This window comes from Aotus nancymaae, unplaced genomic scaffold, assembly GCF_030222135.1.
Source record: "Aotus nancymaae isolate 86718 unplaced genomic scaffold, 86718_ANA_hifiasm-v0.15.2.pri h1tg000030l, whole genome shotgun sequence".
NCBI classification, from domain to species: Eukaryota; Metazoa; Chordata; class Mammalia; order Primates; family Aotidae; genus Aotus; species Aotus nancymaae.
Window position 1 is genome coordinate 23763644 of NW_026988443.1, and position 17352 is coordinate 23780995.

A 17352-nucleotide genomic window follows, 5' to 3' on the forward strand; every position below is an offset into this window, starting at 1 on the left:
TTGTTATAAGAATTAATTGAGCTTATCTGTGAAAAGCATTTAGAATGTATAGGTTATAAAAGCTCAGTATTTATTAGTTATTGTTGTTATTAACATGCCCTTACAAATATATATATATTCTCCCTCCCCATTCTCCCTATTTAGTTACATATGTTTTGTAAAATCAGCATTCAGTGTTTATATTACTATGACTATAACTGTTATCTAGTCTATGATCATACTTCCTTTCTCGTTTTAATTTTAGTTTTCTCTGAAGTTCATAAATGTCTCATGTTTACATCTGTTACTTTTCTATGAACCTATCATTAATTAATCCCTATTCTTTGCTGAAAGTTTATAAATCTCATAAAAGGTTCAAACACATCAGGTAATCTAACAGCTTCATCTTCTCAGAGGCATGTCTCCTATAGCCTTCATCCACTGCTCTTGTCTGGACTAGTTACTTCTAAGCCTACTGCAAGATTTAAGAACAGAGCACTTAAAAGCTGATGATACTCTGTGTACAAGTACTTATTTATGGACTAGTGGACTTTATAATAGGGTGATGATCTGGCCAGGTGATTTCATTGGGAGACTCCATGCTGTGACTATCTTGAAGTCTTTGGTGGGGGGCTTGGCAGAAAAGAATCTTAGTCTTGGCCAGGTACAGTGGCTCACGCCTGTAATCCTAGTACTTTGGGAGGCCAAAGTGGGTGGATCACCTGAGGTCAGGAGCTTGAGATCAGCCTGGCAAACATGGTGAACACCCCTACACTAAAAATACAAAAAAATTAGCTGGGCATGGTGGCAGGCACCTGTAATCCCAGCTACTCAGGAGGCTAAGGTAGGAGAATTGCTAGAACCCTGGAGGTGGAGGTTGCAATGAGCCAAGTTCACGCCATTGTACTCCAGCCTGGGTGACAAAGCAAGACTCTGTCTCAAAAAAAAAAAGAATCAGTCTCCCATAGAGTATAGAAGCCTGGCTGGAGGGTAGGTTCTGGAAGATGAGTGGAAGGAGGATGGAGGTCTCACCATTCAGTATGTAGACTTTCACTTATCCTCCTGTTGGTTTGTTTGTTTTCTGAGACGGAGTCTGCTCTGTCCTGGGCTGGAGTATAGTGGCGCCATCTCAGCTCACTGCAACCTCCACGTTCCACGTTCAATAGATTTCTCCTGCCTCAGCCTCCAAGTAGCTGGGATTACAGGCATGTGCTGCCACGCCCTGCTAATTTTTTGTATTTTTAGTAGAAACAAGGTTTCACCATATTAGCCAGGCTGGTCTCAAACTCCTGACCTCAGGTGATCTGCCCGCCTCAGCCTCCCAAAGTGCTGGGATTACAGGCATGAGCCACTGCACCCGGCCTATCCTCCTGTTTTTACCGTGGCATTCTTATCTGTGTCTGTATCTAATGTCTACCTATCCAGAGTCTCTCTGGTAGGACCCTCCAAAGAGTAAACACTCCAGGCTTCTGCTCGTTGGGAGGGGTAGTCACCTGCATGCAGAAATAGTAGAAGAGGGCTCAGGGGACTTGATTGCTACTCAGACATACTCTCAATCAGGACTTCTGTTCACCCTGATTTTAAGAGGGATGGTACCATTAACTCCTGAAATTTTCTGAGGTTCTGTGGTACATTAGGCTTGCTTCTGGGACTCTTAGGTTTAATGAATCAATTTATCCTCCAGACCAGGACACTTTGAAAGTGAAAGAGATGCTATTAATAATTATTAACAGGGCATCAGGCGTAAAATGTGTATTATCCTGGGCAAATCAGGACTGTGACCCTAGGCGTCATCCAACTACTTTCTAGCATCAAAACTTTTGTTGCTATTGTCTTGTTAGTTCTTTTCGCTCTGGTAACTTAAAGATGCCATTTTTTAAATCCCTCTACATAATTTTAGTGGGGTTTCAAGAGAGAGCAGTGATGTGTGCATATATTCAATCTGCCAGCTTTCAGGAGGCAGGCTTCATTCTTCCCTCTTTATCAATGGAGAAAGTAGGTATGAAGTGGTTGTGTGACTGTAATCAAAGTTCTTTGGTTTTAAGCAAAAGAAACCTTGTTGAAACAAGCTTAAGCAAAGGAAACTTTATCCAAAGAAGGGCTGAACAACCACGTTGTGGGAAAAGCAGAGAGAGCTGGTTGGGGGGTCAGCGACTCAGAATCACCAACTGAAAAACTCCATCTTTTGTCCATGCTACTCTTTCATTTCAGCCTCAGTCCCCTGTCCTGGAATCCAACTTTCTTCCTGTGGCAGCAACATGACCACTGATGGTGGCCCATCAGAAAGATTGCCTTTCTAGACCCAAATGCAAAAATTCTGGAAAGGAGACTTAATGTTTCAGCTAAGACCACATGTTCATCCCCAGATCAGCCAACTTGGCTTGGCCAAGTGTGGTGTGTGGGGTTGCTGGCTTGTGTAAAATCACATTCAGTCTCCACCATAGCCATTTGTGCAAAGTCAGGCTGGGGCCAGTATCTAGGACTAGGGAATAATCCCATAGATTTCCTCAACAGTAACTTGGCCAAATCCACATGATAGTGATGGGCTTGAAAAGTAAAGCTGAAAAGATGAGGACTCAGTACTTTATTGGGATTGCTAAACTATCTTTTGCTAGTGATGACATAGGGGACAGTGTGGAAACTCTGACATTTAAAACTATTCCCTTTCTGCCTCTTATGCAGAATTATTTGCATAGATCTACATGTGTTAGAACTTGGTTTGTTTTCCTCTTCTGCATCAGACTTAACAATAGTTTTATTTTCTATAGGACAGCTTTTGCTTTACTCTTCTGATTGCTATTTAAAATGGCCAAGATTATCTCATTTAAACATTTAATGTCACAGAATTTTAGGATGTTAGAAGTGGAAAAGGACTTAGACTATTTATATTTCACAGAAATTTCTCTGGCACACTAAATTCATTAGTTGCTCCTTTGAAATAAGGTCTTTCTGATCAAATAAGTTGAGAAAATGCTGTGTATACAACTAGACATTCTCCTCTTGGAGACTCGGTGTATGTTAGCCTATTAAGAAGTCTGAGACGTCCTGCAGCAAAGAAAACTAACAATTTCCTAAATTCATTTACCAGGGAACCCTTTTTTCTCATAAGCAGGCCACGTAATAATGTTCCATGGAAGATACTTTGAGAAATAATGCAACTCTCTTATTTTATGAATTAGGCAACTAAAGCTCATAAAGAGACAATGGTTTATAATTTTCCAAAGTTAATGCCAGGAAACATTAGCACTCATTAGCAACATGTTATCAGTTGTTACTGGTAACTTACCTTGGCCAAGTACCAGTGAAATAGAGTATCTTCTCTCTTCTTCCTCTTCTTTAATTCACTCCTTTATCTTTTTCATCTGGAAGAATGTTTGTCTGATTATCCATGATATTTTAGGTAACATCATTAAGGTGAGTTAGAATACAAATTAAGCACCAGGTTTGGGAAAGTCTACTCCATCAGCCTCCTTCTGTACATCAGACTCAATGTACTTTTATTATAACAAATTATTATAACGAGTATTTTGTTGTAATCTATTTATTTTCCCAAAATAAAATTTATAGCTTAACCTATATGCATATTTTAAAAATCAACATCACACCCAATTAATTGTAATATAAAGAAGAAATAAAAGGATAGTCATTTATAATAAAATACTATGCATTTTAATGTGTAACTGTCCAGGCTAACTCTAAGACATAATGAACTATTCATTTGCTTTTATATAGAGAGTGACCATGAACGTAAATGCTACAAATGCAAATTGATTCAGGTGTCTTATATTGGCAACTCAGGAGTACCATGAGAGACACTGAATAGCCTGATTTTCAAAAATGGTAAATTGCTCTTTGTAAAATCTCAAAGAAATAAAAATATTCTCTCAGTTTATATGGTAGTTGTGTTTCTGAAAAATAGAGTATAAATTAAAACTAAACAAAAACTCTTTTATTTAGGCATTTACTATATGACAGTACTTATATCTGTGTGCTTTACATTAATTAATTCACCCAATCCTCATAGTAATCCCATTTCAGTATGATTACTATCCGTATTATTTTCTTTTATTTATGGGCAGCTTCCTAAGCCAAATAGACTCAGAGAATTCTACTATCCCTATTTTAAACATGAAGAGACTAAGACGAAGAAGTAAGTAACTTGTTCAACAACCATTAAGTGGCAGGCAGTAGATGAATCCAGGCAGTGCCGCTCCAGAGCTCACATACACATCTTCTACATTCCTGTCACCTGAAGGACTCCAGTACTGAGTCACCTGGGCATTCCCTGCACAGATCGTGGCCAACAGGAAGCTGGTTCTGATCCCAGAAACCATAATATCCAAAAGGAAAAGGGGCCAGACCACATCCCTTTGGCATATTGACTGCTAGCCCAGGAGAATGATGAGACAGTGACCAGAAAGTGTTTGGGTGCCTAGGTTTCCTGACCTCCCAGGACCTGCCAGCGGGAGCTCTGTAAGAGAGCAAAAGCAGGAAACACCTTGGCTTCTGTTTTTGCCCTTCCTCATGCTCCTCTACCTCTTGCCAAAAGCACAGTCCAACCACAGACTATGCCATCCAGCAACTTCCCATATTGTACACAGAACTGAAAAAAGCAGGAGGCAGAGAAAAACTGAAAGAGACCAGACACCTTCAGGGCTGCCAAGCAGGGGAGTCAGTCCTGGGACTTTTCCTCCTTTCCTACAACCTGATTCAGGGATTATTTCTTCCCAGAGAATGATTATGCTGATAATCAGATGGGCCTATGGGTTGCCAACCCCATTTATCTTTGCTCTATCCTCTGAAAGGGAGGAGTTCTGACTAAGTGTACCCTCCTTGGGGTGATGCGCAGTAAGTCTGGATTGATGCTCTGAGGTCTGTTCCAGCTCATTGCTCATCACCCCATGGATTGTTTGCTCACAGCAAATCTGTGCCAAATAAATTCCATGTCCTCCAATGTTTGATACTTAATAGTAATATAACTAACCCTGATTAAGGGTTTATTGTATGCCAGTCAGATCACTAAATACTTTATTATCTCACTGAGTCCCCCTAAAAACCTTGTGAGAGACATATGCTTATTAACTCTATTTGATTATCATTATTAACTGTTTCTTATTTAACATATAAGAAAATTCAGGTCCAGAGGTTTATATTCGGATGCCACACAGCCAGTAAGCGAGAGAATTGAACGCAAACCCAGGCTGTCTTATTGCCAGCTTGGCTGTTCTGAAGGAACTAATTAGAACTGGCTTGAGATTACACTTGAGGAAGAAGTGAAGTGTTACAGTGTATTAGGACAAACCTGGGTTCCTGAGACTTCTGCTTCCTTAACCACTGGAGTTTTCTACTCTTTTTTTTTGAGACGGAGTTTTGCTCTTGTCGTCCAGGCTGGAGTGCAATGACATGATCTAGGCTCACTGCAACCTCCACCTTTCCGGTTTTGGCGATTCTTGCCTCAGCCTCCTGAGATTACAGGCATGTGCACTACCACATTGGCTAATTTTTGTATTTTTTAGTAGAGACAAGGTTTCACCATGTTGGCCAGGCTGGTCTCAAACTCCTGACCTCGTGATCCATCTGCCTTGACCTCCCGAAGTCCTGGGATTACAGGCATGAGTCACCGTGCCTGGCCACTTTTCTACTCTTTAATTCTCCTTGGTTGACAGGTATTTAGTTACCCAGGGATGGTAAGGGAACTGCAGCTAGATGGTAAGGGATCTTTCTGAGGTGCAGATCTGGTCCCAACTAGTAATTTTTCAATGGTTTTTTCTGGTCTATCAGATGAAGATCAGACCCCTTTGTATGACATATAAGGCCCTTTGTAATCTGGACCCACCTGCCTTCTATCACTTTCTGTCCCATGCTTGCCTTCTTATGCCCTGAGAAGCTCATGGCAGCCCCAGAATACTCTGCCATCCTGATTCCTGCCTCCGCATCTTGGTCCATACTGTTTCTTATGCCTCAGATGCCTTTTTTCCCCAGCCTATCCATCTGATGAGCTTATATTAATCCTGTAGGACTCCACTACATGTTATACTCTTTGTGTAAAGTCTTTTTTTTTTTTTTGAGACGGAGTTTCGCTCTTGTTACCCAGGCTGGAGTGCAATGGCGCAATCTCGGCTCACCGCAACTTCCGCCTCCTGGGTTCAGGCAGTTCTCCTGCCTCAGCCTCCTGAGTAGCTGGGATTACAGGCACACGCCACCATGCCCAGCTAATTTTTTTGTATTAGTAGAGATGGGGTTTCACCATGTTGACCAGGGTGGTCTCGATCTCTTGACCTCGTGATCCACCCACCTCGGCCTCCCAAAGTGCTGGGATTACAGGCTTGAGCCACCATGCCCGGCCTTAAGTCTTTTTTTTTTTTTTTAAGTTTAATTAAAGAGTAATAGAAATGGGGTCTCACCAGGCTACTTTTGAACTCCTGGGTTCAAGTGATCTGCCTATCTCGGCCTCCCAAAGTGCTAGGACTACAGGTGTAAGCCACTGCACCCAGCCTCCATTCACTTTTATATTCCCAAAAGCTAGCACATTGCCTTGTTTATAAGTGAATGAAATCATTTCTGTAAGAGGCATGACCAGCCTGGGCAACCACATCTCTACTAAAAATAAAAAATTTAGCTTAGTATAATGGTGCATGCCTGTCATCCCAGCTATTCTGGAAACTGAGGTGAGAAGATCACATGAGCCCAGGAGTTCAAGGCTACAGTGAATTATCATTGTGCCACTGCACTCCACTCCAGGCAACAGAGCAAGACTCTGTCTCTAAAAAAATAAAAAATAAATTAAAAAAAAAAAAGGTAGGGCCGGGCGCCGTGGCTCACGCCTATAATCCCAGCACTTTGAGAGGCCGAGATGGGTGGATCATGAGGTCAAGAGATCGAGACCATCCTGGTCAACATGCTGAAATCCCATCTCTACTAAAAGTAAAAAAATTAGCTGGTCATGGTGGCGCACGCCTGTAGTCCCAGCTACTCGGGAGGCTGAGACAGGAGAATTGCTTGAACCCAGGAGACGGAGGTTGTGGTGAGCTGAGATCGCACCATTGCACTCCAGCCTGGGTAACAAGAGCGAAACTCCGTCTCAAAAAAAAAAAAAAAATGGTAGCATAGAACATTGCTCTAAAATTTCTTGGTACCTACCTGTGCAATAAATGACTTCTCAGATCTTAAACTGGGAATTCTGGGACTTCCAAAATCTAGTTTCAGGTTTCCCAAGAACCAAAGTTGTCTGAACAAGTTTTCTTAAGGTCTCTTAAGAAGGGAATTATGCCTCCTTACTTGGAAACACCTACAGGGTTTTTTCGTTGTTGCAGTTGGGTAGACTTCTATCTCCAAATCAGCTGGGTGAAGGAGTCCTGAGGCAGTATGACAGAATGAGTACTGATCATGTCACTCTGCTTTTCAAAGTTTGGCTCCTCCTATAATCCCAGCACTCTAGGAGGCCAAGGCAGGTGGGTCACCTGGTTTGAGACCATCCTGGCCAACATAGTGAAACCATCTCTACTAAAAATACTGCTCCTGGCCCTATAGCCATACTTTTCTGGTGTGGATTGGGGTTGTTTTTTCCAGTTTGGTCCATGCCATGCATATACATATAATGCACATAATACAGACTCTTACCAGAGCCTCTGATGTGTCGGGGACTCTGGGTTTTTTGGCCTTTGGTCCTACTGTAGTCCCTTATGTTCCTGAAGCATGTTGCATACAGCATTGAATTCCAGTGAGCAGATGCCCTAAGGACTGCGATCTGCACTTCTATTCACAGAGGCATGACCTGAGGCCGTGTGACCAGGGCAAGCCTAGGGTAAGTCAGGGTGTGCCCTAAAGCAAGCTGGCATCCTAAAGGAAGCCCAAACCTTGGAGTCAGCCACCAGCCCATCTGTTGCTCCCCCTCTTCTCTCATCAGCCAGGCACCATCCAAATAAACAACTTCAATGGTGCAGGAGAAAGATCAAGTTCTCTGCATGGTGTCCTCCTGCATATTGGATTTCCTAGTAATGCACATACGAAAAGCAAGGTTTGTGAACTTAAACCTGACAGATACAGATGTGAATTCTAGCTATTTGTCCTTGAGCAAATCTCTAACTCCCTAAACTCCTGTGCCCTAATTCATAACCTGGGGCTAATAATACATGTCTCATATGGTTAAATGAGATAATGTGTCCAGGGCTTAGTATAAGACTGAAATGTAGTAAACACTCAATAAACAGTAGTAGTGAGCCTTTTTCAGATGCTGTCTAATCCCACGTGGGAGGCTTTCCATGCAGAAAGGAAATAGGACTGCAGTGCCCTCAGTGGGGTGTCTGGAGATCTTGAAGGACTGGAAACAATGAAGCCTGTTCCCCTAGATGTGGTAATTGAGTACAGTTTGAAAGCTGGGGTTGTACTCACCTTCTCAGGACAATGCTTCCAGTCTCTTTTCTCAGAAGCAGTAGTCTGCTGCCTTTGCACACACTCCGACCATTTTCCGTGCTGCCTTTGTGCTATTTCAGGGCTTGTGAGGGTGTAGGAAAGCTGCTGCCTTACTCAGGTTGCTATTTAAAGACATTCTGAAACATTTTGCCACCGCTGCTCCTGCCACCACGGCTGCCACTCCTGTCCCAGCTGCAGGGAGCTGCATGGTCGCTGATCCCTCCAGCCCCTGGGCAGCATGCCTCAGCTCAGCATAAGCCAGCCGGGGAGCCTGCACAATTGTGTTGGGAGTTCTGACTGCCTTTTTTTGTTTAGGACCCCTGAGCTATCACCCCTCCCAAGGGTTAACTGCTACCCACCATCTTGGTCTTTGTCCTGAAACAGCCTAGCCTGTCCATGTCCCTGTAGCATTTTTGGCACTTGACCAGTTAAATACTTCTCCCTTATTCCTCAGTGCAAATCACACACGATCCCCACCTCATCCCCTTTCTACCCCGTCTCCAATTTGCACTTTAGATGCTCTCCCCATTTAGCAGCCAGACCCAATCCAGAAAGGGTAAAAATGCCATTTATCTCTAGCACTAGCAGAGAAAAATACTTTTAAAATGAAAGTGTTTTGAAATGCTCAGTAACCTCCAGTTAATAATAATGCCACTGTGAACTTCTGTGTGTTTGAGATGCTCTATCTGTCAGGCATGGGTAGAAATCTCTTAGACATTAGTAATCCTGCCTTTCTTTACTGACCGTCCAGACACTTTGAATGAAGTATCTCAAAAGGCTGGTCTTTCAGGTTTGAATTGGCCCTAATTTCTTTTTCATAGACCCATCAAAGTGAAAGTTTGGGTTTTATCAGGAAAGCATTCTTCTTCTTCAGGCCAGAGCTCCTGAATGAGGTCCAGATTGTCTACATCCATTCTGCTTCCACAATTTATTTGTTTCCTGCCCATTATCTTAGAAAGTCCACTCGCCTGGAAGACCTCGGAGTCTGGCTCCTTTCTACTTGCTCGGCAGAATTCTTCCTGATGCTTTCCATTCTGTGGCATAGCTTGATCAGAGCTTCCAGTGTGCCAGACACCGACATCATCTGACCCGCGCTGACCCGATACTGTGCTCAGACTACGTTAAATTCATTTCCCACATCCGTGCCACCTCCCTCTTCTTCTCACTCTCCTTCATTTATTCATCTACCCAGCCATTCTTCCTTTGACTTCTGCTCCCTATTCTTTGTTTTCAGAGATGTGTCTTTCCTCCTCCCATGCTTTTTTTTTTTTTTTTTTTTTTTTTTTGAGACAGAGTCTTACTCTGTCACCCAGGATAGAGTGCAATGGTATGGTCTCAGCTCACTGCAACCTTTGCCTCCCATTTTCAAGCAATTCTCCCACCTCAGCCTCCAGAGTAGCTGAGATTACAGGAGCGTGCCACCATACAACCCGACTAATTTTTGTGTTTTTAGTAGAGACAGGGTTTCATGTTGGGATTTCCATGTTGGTCAGGCTGGTCTCGAGCGCCTGACCTCGTGATCCGCCCACCTCGGCCTCCCAAAGTGCTAGGATTACAGGCACAAGCCACCACACCTGGCCTCCCTGTCCTATTCTTATTCTTTGGTGGTAAACCCAATTTTCTCAATGTGGTGGTAACAATAACAATACTTTAAATTATTTTTTTTAATGTCATCTAGTTTATTCAACCAAAAATTGAGAGAGAAGGAAAGTATTGAAACAAACAAACGAAAGAAAGCAGTTCTTAAGACTAGCAGTAAATAAATTTGTACAATTCAGTCTGTATAGTATGATGAAATAAATCTACATCTTTTCTTATTTTGGTGCTTTGAATTATACATACAAACAATTACAGGGACTTGTTCACAAAGCGTATAGGCCTAGAAAAGGGATCTCTGAAACCCTCAATGGCAATTGGTGAACGGTAACACTGATTGCCCGGAACTGGTATTTCCTTTGCAGAGGCCAACAGCTTTGAATGAATGATTCGCCTACAACTTTTTTCTTTTTTTCTTTTTTCTTTTTTTTTTTCTTTTAATGCATCAAACAACTGTGGCCAGTGACAGGAAAGAAAACTGGCAGTTTGTCCATTTGGATATCAGACCTAGTTTCTTCTTAATTTCCACACTCTATTTCTCCCATATTCCTTAAACTTCTTGGCATCCTTCATGCCTTACAGCTACCCAGATGCAATAAAGTCTTCCTCAAATGTACAGTATTTCTTACAATATAAGTTATATGCAATGTTCAGCATTTTTTTTCACAGCACTAGAGACCCCGTTTAAATAGGGGATATGAGTCAGAATGGCTTATTCACAGATAGGGTCCAGATTCAGTGGTTGGAACACAGACATCACAATGAGCTCCTTTGCAAAGTGGCAAACATAATTTTGCTTTCTGCCTTCAAAAACATATATCCATTGTGTTTAGGCTGCATGATACTGCTCCTGCAAAAATGCAAGTCGAAGTGGGCTGCAGGGACTGTCTTTGGGGGCCCTGTGAGCCTCGAGCAGGGCTCTAACCCATGGCGGTAACCATACTGAAGGGATGGTGAGGTCCGAAGGACAGGCTGGATGGTGGGTGCATTGGCGTGGGCATGGTCAGCATGTGGCTGGAGTGGCTGAAGGGCAAGATGTGGCTCAGGAAGAACATGTGTCTGGAGAGGGTGGCCGGGTTAAACGAGCTGTTCTTGGGGAAGTCCTCCAACGAGTCATGCACTTTTTGGATTTGCTAGACATTTTTTGGTTTCTGGTCTGGATGCCTTCCTTCTTCATAGTCAGGGGTCTGTTAATATTGTGCAGCTTGTAGTAGAGCCCACAGGCATTGCAGACGGGGTCTCCATTGGCGTTCCTTCTCCAGAGCGTGGTTGTGGTGGTCTGACAGTTCGCACAGGATGTCCCTGCTCTCCTAGCTGCAGACAGCCTTCGCTTGGGCTTGATGACGGGCCGGTTCTGTCCGTTCATTTTGTGGTAGAGCCCGCAGGCGTTGCACAGGTAGTGCCCCATGCCATCTCGCCGCCACAGTGGGGTCGAGGTTGCCCCGCAGTTCACACACTCCCTGCCTTCTCCAATCAAACTGTAAATGTCCCCGGCTGGAGAGGAAGTGATTAGGACCCAGGAGGGATTTCCATAGCTTTCCAGACACTGTTACAGAGACTGAAGTTAAAGGATGACCCCAGCCAGGGGGTGCTCAGGGGAAATGCAAACTTTAGGCAGGGAACCCAGAAGATGGGGAGGGAGGGAAAAAGGAAAAGGAAAGGTTTGGGAGGGCAGAGTGAAGCCAGTCAGAGGAAGATCAGGAGAAGCAGCAAGTTAAGGAAGGGGGATGGCTGCTCATTAAGGAAGCCCTGCCCGCAGTTTCTCCGATACTTAAAATTATTTATCACTTTGCTGATGATAGTAAAATACTCTCACAAACATTATCTCTTTTGATCCCCACAGTATACTTGTAAGGTAGGTGGTTATATGTGTCTCATGCTCCCCACCCCATAGTAGTGAAAATAATAACCACTACTAATAGTACTAATTATAGTACTCGGCAAAATAGCAAGACCCTGTCTCTACAAAAAATTTATTTTTGTTTTTGAGATAGGGTCTTGCTCTGTCACCCAGGCTGGAATGCAGTGGTGCAATCATGGCTTACTGTAGCCTGAACCACCCAGGCTCAAGTGATCTTCCCTCCTCAGCTTCCCAAGTAGCTGGGACCACAAACGCATGACACCATGCCTGACTAATTCCTTTACTTTTTGTAGATGAACAGTCTTGCTCTGTTGCTCAGGCTGGCCTCAAACTCTTGGGCTTAAGCAGTCCTCCCACCTTTACCTCCCAAAGTATTGGGATTACAGGTATGAGCCACTGTGCCTGACCTATAAAATTTTTTTTCTAAAAATTAGCTGAAGCCAGGCACGGTGGCTCATGCCTGTAATCCCAGCACTTTGGGAGCCGAGGCAGGCAGATCACCTGAGGTCAGGAGTTTGAGACCATCCTGGACAACATAGTGAAACCTCATCTCTACTAAAAATACAAAAAAAAATTAGCCAGGTGTGGTAGCAGGTGCCTATAATCCCAGCTACTCAGGAGGCTGAAGCAGGAGAATTGCTTGAACCTGGGAACCAGGGAGGCAGAGATTGCAGTGAGCTGAGATTACGCCACTGCACTCCAGCCTGGGTAACAAGAGCAAAACTGTGTCTCAAAAAAAAAAAAAAAGAAAAACGGCCAGGCACAGTGGTTTACGCCTGTAATCCCACCACTTTGGGAGGCCAAGGTGGGCAGATCACAAGGTCAGGAGTTCAAGACCAGCCTGGCCAACATGGTGAAACCCAATCTCTACTAAAAATACAAAACTTAGCCAGCGGGGTGGCAGGCACCTGTAATCCCAACTACTTGGAAGGCCGAGGCAGGAGAATGGCTTGAACCCAGGAGGTAGAGGTTGCAGTGAGCTGAGACCACACCATTGCACTCCAACTTGGGCGATAGAGCGAGTCTCCGTCTCAAAACAAAAACAAAAACCAACAACAACAAAAAACAAAGATCCAAGCATGAGGACTTGCAAATAGTGGGTGCTAAAGAAGTGATGGTTTGTCAGTTAAGATTGTGATCTCGCCGGGCGCGGTGGCTCAAGCCTGTAATCCCAGCACTTTGGGAGGCCGAGGCGAGTGGATCACGAGGTCAAGAGATCGAGACCATCCTGGTCAACATGGTGAAACCCTGTCTCTACTAATACAAAAAATTAGCTGGGCATGGTGGCGCGTGCCTGTAATCCCAGCTACTCAGGAGGCTGAGGCAGGAGAATTGCCTGAACCCAGGAGGCGGAGGTTGCGGTGAGCCGAGGAGATTGCGCCATTGCACTCCAGCCTGGGTAACAAGAGCGAAACTCCGTCTCAAAAAAAAAAAAAAAAAGATTGTGATCTCTGTGAGGGTCAGGACCATGTCCATCCTGTAACTCTTACCTCACTGAGGCCTAGAAGAGAGCCTAACAGGTAGTAAATCTTTGAAGAATGAATGAATGGTAATGATAGCTAATCCTTACCTAGTACTTACTGGTATATGCCAGGTATGATATTAGGCATTTTATCTACATTAACTCAATCCCCACAACACAATTATCATTTCCAATTTGCCCAGGTTCACATAGCTAGTAATGGGTAGATCCAAGATTCAAGAAACTCTGGCAGCCTGACTCCAGAGTAATGTTCTTTATTAATCATTATACTGTACTGTCTCTCGAAGTGGTTGTTATTATTATTATTGAGACAAGGAGACAAGGTATGCCTCTGTACCCAGGCTGGGGTACAGTGACATAATCATAGGTCACTGTATACAGCCTTGAAGTTCAGGTGATCCTCTTGCCTCAGCCTCCCAAGTAATTGGGACTACAGAAATACATTACCAAGCTCTGTTAAATTTTTTTTTTTGAGAGAGTCTCGCTCGGTCACCCAGGCTGGAGTGCAGTGGCACAATCTTAACTTACTGCAACCTCTGCCTACCGGGTTCAAGCAGTTCTTCTGCCTCAGCCTCCCGAGTAGCTGGGACTACAAGCGTGCGCCACCACACCCAGCTAATTTTTTTATTTTTAGTAGAGATGGGGTTTCACCATATTCACCTGCAAGAATGATCTACCCGCCTCAGGTGATCCACCCGCTCCAGCCTCCCAAAGTGCTGGGGTTATAGGCATGAGCCACCACACCCAGCCATGTGCTTGGATCTTTATATACATTAATTCTTACTGCAGCCTTCAGGATGAGGAGTTCTTGAACTAGCTGTGTTAACCTGGGCAAATGGGAAATGATAATTTTGTTGTGGGGATTGAGTTAATATAGACAAAATGCATAGAACCATACCTCACATATACCAAGTACTACGTAAGGATTAGCTACCATTGCCATTCAGGAGTCAAACTAATTCCCATTTTACAGATGAGGTCACTGGGGTTCCTAGAAGTGAAGTAGGTTGTTGAAGATTCCCTAGCTAGTAATTGGGAGCTCCAAGGTCTACTTCTAGTTTGCCTGCCTCCTGACCATGAGGTTTAATTCTGTGTGTCTGCCTCCCCAGCAGGGTGTGAGCTCCTGAGCGCAGGAGCCATTCAGCAGAACACTGACCCTAGTTTCCTGCACACAATTTGGGAAGTTTTGCTGAGTTGTTCTCTACTGATGATTCTTGACTCTCTGCCTCATAATAGTCTCATCTGTTCCCTCTCACATTTCTCAGCCACAAAATCACATATTGGACAAAATGAAGGTGCTTAGAAGTTGGACTGTTGCTTTCTGATAGGTTCATACCACACCTAATGCTTACTCCAACGTGTTTTTAAACAGAACTAGTTGGATTCAGAACTAGAACTTCTGGGCCTCAATCTAGAGAATCTTTTTTTCTGCCAGGACAATCTCCAGCCACCAATTCCAGTTCACCTCCTTCCCCTTGTCTTCCCCTACCTTTTATTTCTGTGTCTAAACTTTCCTGTTGTTACCCTGTTTTTGTCTTTGTGCCTCTTATTTCTTTCTCAGCCACAAAGGGAGTCACAATTGGTGGTTGATAGAATTGTGTGGAATGTAGCCTTCTTTCTTTTTAATCTTTGTTTGCTTCATCTCTTGGTTCTATGGAAGATTGAATTTCTAAGTACAGTTGTTACAGGAAAGAGGTCACCAACCAGACCCCAAAAGAGGGCTCTTGGATCTCGCGCAAGAAAGGATTCAGGGCGAGTCCACACTGCAAAGTAAAAACAAGTTTATTAAGAAAGTAGTGGGCTGGGCACCGTGGCTCATGCCTGTAATCCCAGCAGTATGGAAGGCCAAGGCAAGAGGATCACATGAGTTCAGAAGTTCAAGACCAGCCTGGCCACCATGGTAAAACCCCGTCTCTACTAAATAAATAAATATGTGTATATATATATACACACACACACACACACACACACACACAATCCAGGTGTGGTGGTGCATGCCTGTAATCCCAGCTACTCAGGAGGCTGAGGCAGGAGAATCGCTTGAACCCAAGAGGCAGAGGTTGCAGTGAGCTGAGATCACGCCACTGCACTCCAGCCTGGGTGATAGAGCAAGGCTTCTTCTCAAAAAAAAAAAGAAAAGAAAGTAGTGAAAGAATAGCCACTCCATAGACAGAGTAGGGCGTTCCTGAAAGTAAGAGGAGGAATGCATCCACCCCAGGTATAGTGCTTATGTATATACATAGAGGACATGAAAAGATCGTGGGGCTGTGCACAGTGGCCTAAACCTGTAATCCCAGCACTCTGGGAGGCTAAAGCAGTGGATCACCTGAAGTCAGGAGTTCAAGACAAGCCTGGTCAACATGATGAAATCCTGTCTCTGCTAAAAATACAAAAATTAGCCAGGCATGGAAGCACTCATCTGTAATCCCAGCTACTTGGGGGGAGTAGGAAGCAGGAGAATCACTTGAACCTGGGAGGCAGAGGTTGCAGTTAGCCAAGATCACGACGCTATACTCCAGCTTGGGTGACAGAGGGAGACTCCATCTCAAAAAAAAGATCTTGGGGAGATGTGCTCTGCTGCAAGGGTTTGTGATAAAGGATTAATTTTATTAATTACTATATTTTACAATATTATTATTTTTTTTTTTTCTGAGACAGTCTTGCTCTGTCACTCAGGCTGTAATGCAATGGGGTGATCTTGGCTCACCCAACCTTTGCCTCCCAGATTCAAGCAATTCTCCTGCCTCAGCCTCCCAAATAGCTGGGATTACAGGTAACCGCCACCATGCCCAGCTAATTTTTATATTTTTAGTAGAGACAGGGTTTCATCATTTTGGCCAGGCTGGCCTCGAACTCCTGACCTCAGGTTATCTGCCCCGCCTTGGCCTCCCAAAGTGCTGAGATTACAGGAGTGAACCGCTGCAAAATTAGGAATGCCTTTGTTCCAGATATCTGGACACTACCAAGTCTGGGTCTGTTTAGTAAACTTTATTAATTTTTTCCCTTAACCGTAACATCTAGAGATTAGGAATACCTAGCTTTTTGGGAATGCAGACCAGCAAATCTCAGCCTCATTTTCCTAAGCCCTCATGGAGTTGCTCTGGTTTGAACACTGCTCACACAATAAGTGTATGCTAGCATTTAACATTTTTGTCCCTTTATATTTAGCAACTCATTTTCCTATTAAGAAATTATAGATGGAAAAACCTCTGCTAGATCAGTTTCCAGAGTCCTTATTTCCATAAATGTCTTATTTTTGACCATTCCATGTTGTGTCTTGTTGATCTCACACAATAATAACAGAATAGCTATTTCATTCACCAAGTTCCAGTAGTAAAAAACACCTTGAAATGTCAATAACCTTTAAAATATTATAATAATTTTTTAAATGTAAATGAATCTACTCATTACTGTCTTTACTCATGGAGCTTGTGTTAGATAGGTAGTCTAACTAGAGCCTTTTTTCTTTCTTCCTCTATTTTCATATATTCTGGATTGTGGTAATATGACTTTTGTAATCAATCAAATAAATTTAGGAAGTAAAAAGAAGAAAGATATTTGCCATTTGTTTCTCCTTTTGATCTTAAAGATACAACCACTCTGCAAATGTTCCGGGTCAAGCTCATTGAAAGAGTCAAACACTGTCTTCCTGCTTTTCCATTGAAAGTGCACCTGTGTGCCTAAGGCAGTCTTTTACTCACACTGTTCCCTTTTCAGTTTGCCAAACCTCTTCTGGTCCTTTCTGAGCCATGTCTAACCCTAAAGACTGCCCTTGTCCCTGAAGCTTTAGCTTTGTGTGTTTCAGGACAACTGGTGCCTGGATAGAGGGAGGGCAGAGAAGAGAGAGGGAAAGCCTGTATGCGTGTATGTGTGTGAGAGAGGGAAAACTGTGTGTGTGTGTGTGTGTGTGTGTGTGTGTGTGTGTAGAAGAGAGAGGGAAAGCCTCTGTGTGTGTGTGTATATGTGTGTAGAAGAGAGGGAAAGCCTCTATGTGTGTGTGTGTTTGTGTTTAGAAGAGAGA

At 43.6% G+C, this 17352-nt stretch overlaps 1 protein-coding gene and 1 long non-coding RNA gene across 3 annotated transcripts in view; one reads left to right on the forward strand and one right to left on the reverse strand.

The window, feature by feature from the left end:
* Positions 1 to 8533, reverse strand: part of LOC105706768 (uncharacterized) — a 46910-nt gene extending 38377 nt beyond the window's left edge. Inside the window, exons 1-2 of the long non-coding RNA XR_010344866.1 lie at positions 8371 to 8533; positions 3266 to 3341 (exon numbers count right to left, since the gene is read on the reverse strand). This is a non-coding gene — a long non-coding RNA (uncharacterized LOC105706768). The remainder of the gene's footprint in view (positions 1 to 3265; positions 3342 to 8370) is intronic.
* The window catches only part of TANGO6 (transport and golgi organization 6 homolog), a 242417-nt gene that overhangs the window by 208717 nt on the left and 16348 nt on the right, over positions 1 to 17352 (forward strand). The gene's annotated exons all lie outside the window — the stretch shown is intronic.